This window comes from Palaemon carinicauda, chromosome 31, assembly GCF_036898095.1.
Source record: "Palaemon carinicauda isolate YSFRI2023 chromosome 31, ASM3689809v2, whole genome shotgun sequence".
In the NCBI taxonomy this organism is placed as follows: domain Eukaryota; kingdom Metazoa; phylum Arthropoda; class Malacostraca; order Decapoda; family Palaemonidae; genus Palaemon; species Palaemon carinicauda.
In genome coordinates, this window is record NC_090755.1 from 59,378,385 (window position 1) to 59,387,942 (window position 9,558).

At 42.9% G+C, this 9,558-nt stretch overlaps 1 long non-coding RNA gene across 2 annotated transcripts in view; it reads right to left on the reverse strand.

The window, feature by feature from the left end:
- Nucleotides 1-9,558, reverse strand: part of LOC137624422 (uncharacterized) — a 419,852-nt gene that overhangs the window by 34,587 nt on the left and 375,707 nt on the right. The window contains exon 1 of one of the 2 annotated variants that reach the window (XR_011040729.1): nucleotides 6,110-6,213. The exons of the other annotated variant lie outside the window; for it this stretch is intronic. This is a non-coding gene — a long non-coding RNA (uncharacterized lncRNA). Of the gene's footprint in view, nucleotides 1-6,109; nucleotides 6,214-9,558 lie in introns of those variants that run through there. 2 annotated transcript variants of the gene reach the window in all.

A 9,558-nucleotide genomic window follows, 5' to 3' on the forward strand; every position in this document is an offset into this window, starting at 1 on the left:
ACACCGGCAGATGTACCCTTCAAAACGACTTTCCCTGATGCCCCCCTCAAAATGACACCTTGCGATGCCCTCTTCAAAACAACACCCTGCTATGCCCCCTTTATAAAGACACCCTCCGAACCCCTCTTCAAAACGACACCCTGCGATGCTCCCTTCAACAAGACACCCAGCAATGCCCCCTTCAAAATGATACCCTGCAATACCCCTTCAAAAACTTACAAAGCAATGCCCCCTTCAAAATGATACCCTGCAATGCCACTTCAAAAAGTTACAAAGCAATGCCCTAATTCAGAATGACACGCTGCGACGTCCCCTTCAAAATGACACTGTGCAACGCCCCTTTCAAAATGGCACACTGCAATAACCCCATTCAAAAGGATACACTGGGATCCCCCTTTCAAAATGACATGATAGGATCCCCCTTGAAAATGATACACTGCAATGTCCCCCTTCAAAATGTCACTCTGCAATGTCCCCATTTCAAATAACACTCTGCAATGTCCCCCTTCATAATGGCACTCTGCGATGTCCCCCTTCAAAATGACACTCTGTGATGTCCCCCTTCAAAATGACACTCTGCGATGTCCCCCTTCAAAATGACACTCTGCGATGTCCCCCTTCAAAATGACACTCTGCGATGTCCCCCTTCAAAATGACACTCTGCGATGTCCCCCTTCAAAATGACACTCTGCGATGTCATCCCTCAAAACGACAGTCTGCGATGTCCCCTTTCAAAATGACACTCGGCAATGACCCCCTTCAAAATGACACTCGGCAATGTCCCCCTTCAAAATGACACTCGGCAATGTCCCCCTTCAAAATGACACTCGGCAATGCCCCCCTCAAAATGACACTCGGCAATGTACCCCCTCAAAATGACACTCGGCAATGTCCCCCCTCAAAATGACACTCGGCAATGTCCCCCCTCAAAATGGCACTCGGCAATGACCCCCCTCAAAATGACACTCGGCAATGTCCCCCCCTCAAAATGACACTCGGCAATGTCCCCCCCTCAAAATGACGCTCGGCAATGTCCCCCCCTCAAAATGACGCTCGGCAATGTCCCCCCCTCAAAATGACGCTCGGCAATGTCCCCCCTCAAAATGACGCTCGGCAATGTCCCCCCTCAAAATGACGCTCGGCAATGTCCCCCCTCAAAATGACGCTCGGCAATGTCCCCCCTCAAAATGACGCTCGGCAATGTCCCCCCTCAAAATGACGCTCGGCAATGTCCCCCCTCAAAATGACGCTCGGGAATGTCCCCCCTCAAAATAACGCTCGGCGATGTCCCCCCTCAAAATGACGCTCGGCAATGTCCCTCCTCAAAACCCTTCAAAAGGACACTCTGATATGTCCCCCTTCAAAATGACACTCGGCTATGTCCCCCTTCAAAATGACACTCGGCTATGTCCCCCTTTAAAATGACACTTGGCAATGTCCCACTTCAAAATGACACTCGGTAATGTCCCACTTCAAAATGACACTCGGTAATGTCCCACTTCAAAATGACACTCGGTAATGTCCCACTTCAAAATGACACTCGGTAATGTCCCACTTCAAAATGACACTCGGTAATGTCCCACTTCAAAATGACACTCGGCAATGACCCCCTTCAAAAGGACACTCGGCAATGTCCCCCTTCAAAAGACCACTCTGCTTTGTCCCCCTTCCAAAGAACACTCGGCTATGTCCCACTTCAAAATGACACTCGGCAACGTACGCCTTCAAAATGACACTCGGCAACGTACGCCTTCAAAATGACACTCGGCAACGTACGCCTTCAAAATGACACTCGGCAACGTACGCCTTCAAAATGACACTCGGCAACGTACGCCTTCAAAATGACACTCGGCAACGTACGCCTTCAAAATGACACTCGGCAACGTACGCCTTCAAAATGACACTCGGCAACGTACGCCTTCAAAATGACACTCGGCAACGTACGCCTTCAAAATGACACTCGGCAACGTCCGCCTTAAAAATGACACTCGGCTATGTCCCTCTTCAAAATGACACTCATCAATGTCCCCCTTCAAAATGACGGTCGGCAATGTCAACCCTCAAAAAGACCCTCAGCAATGTCCCTCCTCAAAACCCTTCAAAATGACACTCGGCTATGTCCCTCTTCAAAATGACACATCAATGTCCCCCTTCAAAATGACGCTCGGCAATGTCCCCCCTCAAAATGATGCTCGGCAATGTCCCCCCTCAAAATGACGCTCGGCAATGTCCCCCCTCAAAATGACGCTCGGCAATGTCCCCCCTCAAAATGACGCTCGGCAATGTCCCCCTCAAAAAGACCCTCGGCAATGTCCCTCCTCAAAACCCTTCAAAATGACACTCAGCTATGTCCCCCTTCAAAATGACACTCATCAATGTCCCCCTTCAAAATGACGGTCGGCAATGTCCCCCCTCAAAATGACGCTCGGCAATGTCCCCCCTCAAAATGACGCTCGGCAATGTCCCCCCTCAAAATGACGCTCGGCAATGTCCCCCCTCAAAATGACGCTCGGCAATGTCCCCCCTCAAAAAGACCCTCGGCAATGTCCCTCCTCAAAACCCTTCAAAATGACACTCGGCTATGTCCCCCTTCAAAATGACACTCGGCTATGTCCCCCTTCAAAACGACACTCGGCTATGTCCCCCTTCAAAACGACACTCGGCTATGTCCCCCTTCAAAACGGCACTCTGCAATGGCTCGGCAATGTCTCCCCTCAAAATGACGCTCGGCAATGTCCCCCCTCAAAATGAGGCTCGGCAATGTCCCCCCTCAAAATGACGCTCGGCAATGTCCCCCCTCAAAATGACGCTCGGCAATGTCCCCTCTCAAAATGACGCTCGGCAATGTCCCCCCTCAAAATGACGCTCGGCAATGTCCCTCCTCAAAACCCTTCAAAAGGACACTCTGATATGTCCCCCTTCAAAATGACACTCGACCATGTCCCCCTTCAAAATGACACTCGACCATGTCCCCCTTCAAAATGACACTCGACCATGTCCCCCTTCAAAATGACACTCGACCATGTCCCCCTTCAAAATGACACTCGGTAATTTCCCCCTTCAAAATGACACTCGGCAATGTCCCCCCTAAAAATGACACTCGGCAATGTCCCCCCCTCAAAATGACCCCTCAAAATGACACTCGGCAATGTCCCCCCTAAAAATGACACTCGGCAATGTCCCCCCTCAAAATGACCCCTCAAAATGACACTCGGCAATGTCCCCCCTCAAAATGACACTCGGCGATGTCCACCTTCAAAATGGCACTCGGCGATGTCCACCTTCAAAATGGCACTCGGCGATGTCCACCTTCAAAATGGCACTCGGCGATGTCCACCTTCAAAATGGCACTCGGCGATGTCCACCTTCAAAATGGCACTCGGCGATGTCCACCTTCAAAATGGCACTCGGCGATGTCCACCTTCAAAATGGCACTCGGCGATGTCCACCTTCAAAATGGCACTCGGCGATGTCCACCTTCAAAATGGCACTCGGCGATGTCCACCTTCAAAATGGCACTCGGCGATGTCCACCTTCAAAATGGCACTCGGCGATGTCCACCTTCAAAATGGCACTCGGCGATGTCCACCTTCAAAATGGCACTCGGCGATGTCCACCTTCAAAATGGCACTCGGCGATGTCCACCTTCAAAATGGCACTCTGCAATGTCCACCTTCAAAATGGCACTCTGCAATGTCCACCTTCAAAATGGCACTCTGCAATGTCCACCTTCAAAATGGCACTCTGCAATGTCCACCTTCAAAATGGCACCCTGCAATGTCCACCTTCAAAATGGCACCCTGCAATGTCCACCTTCAAAATGACACCCTGCAATGTCCCCCTTCAAAAAGACATCTTGCGATGCCCCTTTCAAAATGACACCCTGCGATGGGCTACTTTAAAAAGACACCCTGCGATGGGCTACTTTAAAAAGACACCCTTCTATGCCCCCTTCAAAATGACACCCAGCGATGCCCCCTTCAAAACGACACCCTGCAATGCCCCCTTCAATAAGACACCCTGCGATGCGCCCTTCAATACGACACCCTGCGATGCCCCCTTCAATACGACAACTTGCGATGCCCCCTTCAATACGACACCCTGCGATGACCCCTTCAGTACGACACCCTGCGATGACCCCTTCAATAAGACACCCTGCGATGCCCCCTTCAATACCACACCCTGCGATGCCCCCTTAAATACGACACCCTGCGATGCCCCCTTCAATAAGACCCCCTGCGATGCCCCCTTCAATACCACACCCTGCGATGCCCCCTTCAATACCACACCCTGCGATGCCCCCTTAAATACGACACCCTGCGATGCCCCCTTCAATAAGACACCCTGCGATGCCCCTACAATACGACACCCTGCGATGCTCCCTTCAATAAAACACCCTACGATGCCCCCTTCATCATAACACTGCGATGACCCTTTCAATGCCACACGTCGCAATGCACCCTTCTAAATGACAGTCTGCAATGTCCCTTCAAAATAAAACTCTGTGATAGCTCCCTTTCTAATGACACGCTGCAATACCCCCCTTAAATACCCTACTCCACGATGCCCCTCATTAACCTAACATTTTTCTAAAAATTATGCAGCATACCTACTAAAGTTTTTCCTCAAACCTTTTCAATGTTCCCACATTTTAAAAAACTACAGTGTTCCCACAAATATTTTCTTGAAACGATGCAACAGTTTCTAAAAATTATGCCATAAACCTACAATGTTTTTTTTTTTTTCTTTTCAAAATGATGCAACAATCGCACAAGTTGCTAAATAAAGATGCAGCAATCCTGAAAGTTTCTTTACAAAATACTATAGAATTTTCATACTTTTCTCTCAACATTATATACAATCCCACCCCGCCCCCAAAAAAATTCCCCCTGAACGTTGCAGTGTTCCCAAAATAAAACTTTCCCTGAATTATTCAGCTTTCACCAACATTGAAAACAACTTTGCCCAAAATGATTGGCTGTTCACACAAGTATTTTTCTTGAGATTTTGCAGTAAGGCAAAAAATCTCAAAATGATAATTAAATCAAACATTCTCAAAATTATGCAAATGCTCCAAAAATATTCACCTTAAATCTATGCATTAATCCCACCATAAAGTGGCCTTCGTGCAAGAGATAGCGGGCAGTAAAACTAAAATTACGCAGCTTTCCTAAGAAATTTCACTCAATATCTGTCAGTCTTTGAAACGAAACTTCATTCAAAATGACCCAATTCTCTCGGATGTTCCATTCAATGTGACCAAGCTCTATCACAAATGTTTCGTATAATCATACCCGTTATTATTGCATTTAACATACAAATAATTAATGGTCTATTAACTGCCATGAAAGTACCACTTTAGAAATGGATTCGAATTTGTAACGCAGAGAAAATTTAACAATTTTCCAATAAATCAAGGCTTAATCTATTGGCGTGGTTATTCATAGTCTACAAACTTATTCATTGGGATACGCCTAATAAAAGGTGCGCTTTAGTAAACAGAAAAAAAAAATTATTTTCGCAAGTTTTATAAGAACCGTAGTTATCCACCCTTGAATTCTTTAAACCTTCGAACTATTTCTATTCAGAGTAAGGAAACGAAGCCGATTGCGAATTTCAGGAATTCTAATTTTAAGAATTCCACCTCAAGTTCGCCCTTCATTTTTAAATGGTTTGGAGATAGGCGAGTGACGCGGATGCCTACTTCGACCCAAACTTTAATTTGAGAAAGAACAGGAAATTAACATTAAAGGTAAAGGTGTCTGGTTTCAGTTCCAGTTTCCTCAATATAGATGCTCACAAGAACGTCAGCAGGGCAAGTCTAACACCCCCACTGTGGTGCCCAACCACATCAGTGGCCTCTCCAGTAAACAGGTTACGCTCACGGTTCCGGGCTGGGATCGATCTGCTGCCAAGCGAATGTTAGGCAAACACGTTACCACTTCATGATGAAAACCCAAATACCTAATTTTTACAGTTGCCTTTTTAATCAAACCTGTAATGAACGAACTACCCGATTGTGATTACAGTACACTGCGATACAAACATTTCGAACTTAAAATGAAACGATCCCAAAGTGGGAAAATATGTAATCTTAGATATTTCTCACCTTTCTAACCAATACTGCCATCTGTTTCTCCTCTCTATAAAATACACAAATGCACCACGACTACAGAAGCTTAACTAATTCACTCCTAAAGAAAAGTGCCTGACGCTACTTTCGTGGGCGGAGCTTGGTCACTTACTAGAGAACTGAGCATTGAACTAATTAACCGGATAAATAAGTAATGTTTTCTTTGACAGTGATAAACATTCAGACGCAATCTTAAGCTTATCAACAGGAAAACAGCAAATTGGCAAGATACATAAAAGTAAATTTGTAAATAAGTCATTAATGGGCCAAAGTAGTTTATCTTTGTGGTTAATCATCATTATTACCAATTACGGTCTGTAAAGAAAATACGTTAAATCACTACGGTCATCCAATACAATTCTAATAAATTCCTTCTTTTCTTTTCTTTCTTTCTTTTTTTTTTTTTACAATTACTACCGCAAACTAATATTGTGTAGTATATGTTTTTAATCTAATCATCAATTAATTCAGTGATTACGAAAAAGAAGTTTAAATAAAAATTGGTACAAGCTTTATTTTCAATAAAATATATCTCTTACATTAACTAATTCAACGTTCTTGCAAATGTAATTATAGTTATAAAATTCATACTTTCAGCACAAAGTTCACTTTAGTGAAATAACCTTGTTTAATTCTGGTGTCAATAATAGCAAATAAATTTACTGACCGCAAACATATGCTGCCATTCTCTTACAAATTTTGGTTTAATAAATGTATAAACGATGAAAAATAACTATAATGACTTAAACACAAGAAAATTACCGAAGTATCCTTATCGCGAAAATAAAACTTCAAGTTTAGTTATTTTAAATGCAATAGTCTGCGTCTTTTCGAGAGGTTTTTAAAATCGCGAGTGAAAGCATAAAAATAAGGCTTCACTTGCATTAAAGATTGCGTACGAGAGAGAGAGAGAGAGAGAGAGAGAGAGAGAGAGAGAGAGACGGCTATGTTAATCCCACTTTGGATGTTAACAATGCTAAAATATATCAATGATAGTTTGTTATGATTCTCCTTGGAAGATTTAAAAGATCGATCAATGAATTCCTTCTTTTATTCATTAATTCTTCATTCCGTGTGTTTCAGTCTGCCACGGAGAGACAGGATAAGAGTGTTGGATTAACTGGTGGTAGTACCCAGATGACTTAGCATTTGGTTGTTATTGATAGACTTTTAAAAAAAGGCCACAGCAGTTTAAAGGTTTAAAGGCCACTCATGGATGGCAGAGGCAAGGGACAGTGACCGCTAGAGTGTTATAGGGTCCTTTGACTGGTCAGACAGTATTACATTGAATCCCTCTCTTTGGGTACGGTTCATTTTCCCTTTGCCTATATACACCAAATAGTCCGGCCTATTTATATATACTCCTCTGTCCTCATACACCTGACAACACTGAGATTACCAAGCAAATTTTCTTCTCTCAAGGGGTTAACTTAATTGATGCACTGTAATTGTTCAGTGGCTACTTTCCTCTTGGTAAGGGTAGAAGAGACTCTTTAGATATGGTAAGCAGCTCTTCCAGGAGAAGGACACTCCAAAATCAAGCCATTGTTCTCTTGTCTTGGGTAGTCCCATAGCCTCTGTACCATGGTTTTCCACTGTCTTGGGTTAGAGTTCTCTTGCTTGAGGGTACACTCGTGTACACTATTCTATTTTATTTCTCTTCCTCTCGTTTTGTTAGTTTTTATAGTTTATATGGGAAATATTTATTTTAATGTTACTGTTCTTAAAATATTCTATTTTAACTTGTTTCCTTTCCTCTCTGGGCTATTTTCTCTGTTAGAGCCACTAAGCTTATAGCATCCTGCTTTTTCAACTAGCGTTGTAGCTTAGCAAGTAATAATAATAATAATAATATAATAATAATAATAATAATGAAGATACAATTTGCTTCTAATTAATGAAAATGAAGGTGTAAATTGCATGATCTAGCAATCAGGATGGTATTAGGTATGTGTCAATCATTTGGAATCATGATTGCTAATTGTGTTAATCACTTGAATTGGTATTCTGACTGACAATAGGGAAGTTAACATTGAAAATTTGACAATCCGATTGTGGTACATAGTCGAAGAATGGATTTCTGATTAGAATATGAGTCACTCGATTGGCATTTAGATTTAGATTGCAAAACTTCCTTTTGGTACTCTAATTCATACTGAAAGGTAGCAGTTAAACAGTATGACAATCTAATTTTGTAATTGGCGAATGCATTAATCATATAATTAGGCATTTTGGTTGGTATTGGTAAACCTATGAATTACAGGAAGTTACTATAGTCCATTTCTTTTAGCGAGTCATATTTGCACCGACTCGCAAAGGTACCCTTATAGCTCAAAAAAATTTCCTGGTCGCTGATTGGTTAGAGGTTATCTTGTCCAAACCCAATCAGCGATCAGGAAACTTTTCCGAGCTAAAAGGGCCGCTGTGAGTCGGTGCAAATATGACTTGCTAAAAGAAATGGACTATAGTTTCTAATGGAAATGTGCCTTTTGACGTTGTAAGAAAGTTTTCTAGTAGATAGCCATGCACTTCTGCTAGAGAACCAGGAACCACATAGAAAGGATAAGAAATTATAGAATTGAATATATCGTCCTGGTAAGAGAGAAACTAGCAATTTAAACGATTAAGATGGTCTTCGGATATTGATAATGATAAAAGTAAGAAGCAGGGAGAAATAAATAGGACTGTTTCAACGTCATAATTTCCTATCCCGTGAGAAAGCACAGCTGATGGAAGGTGATAACAAACAGTGGTTAATGAAAATGACATTTTGTAAACGCTTCTCTCTCTCTCTCCTCTCTCTCTCCTCTCTCTCTCTCTCTCTCTCTCTCTCTCTCTCTCTCTCTCTCTCTCTCTCTCTCTCTTATATATATATATAGTATATATATATATATATATATATATATATATATATATATATATATATATAAATAAGTGTATTTCCCGAAATTGTAAGAAAAATTATTCTAACTTCTGTTCCCGGCCACCATTAAAATAAGTTTCAAGACATTTTCTGTATAACTGTTTCTCCCCAATCCTAAACGTATCATATGAGGGGGGGGGGGGGGGGCGGTTGCTCAGCCAAAAGTGTTATACGTATACACACTCATGATGGACCGTTCCCCTGCTTGAAGGATTTCAAGCTTACCATAGGGGCCACCTTTATTGCCAAGCTAAGGTTGTTACATACAAAGTGGATAAGTACTTTCTTGGAAGAGAGAGAGAGAGAGAGAGAGAGAGAGAGGAGAGAGAGAGAGAGAGAGAGAGAGAGAGAGAGAGAGAGAGAGAGGAGAGAGTAATTAAGGAGCCGTTTATGTGATAATTGACGATCAAACTGGCTGTGCCGCCTTAGCGGGAATTTCATTATCTGCCACACCTTGAACTGACTTCATGCTGCAGACACACATATATGCATATAAATTTTC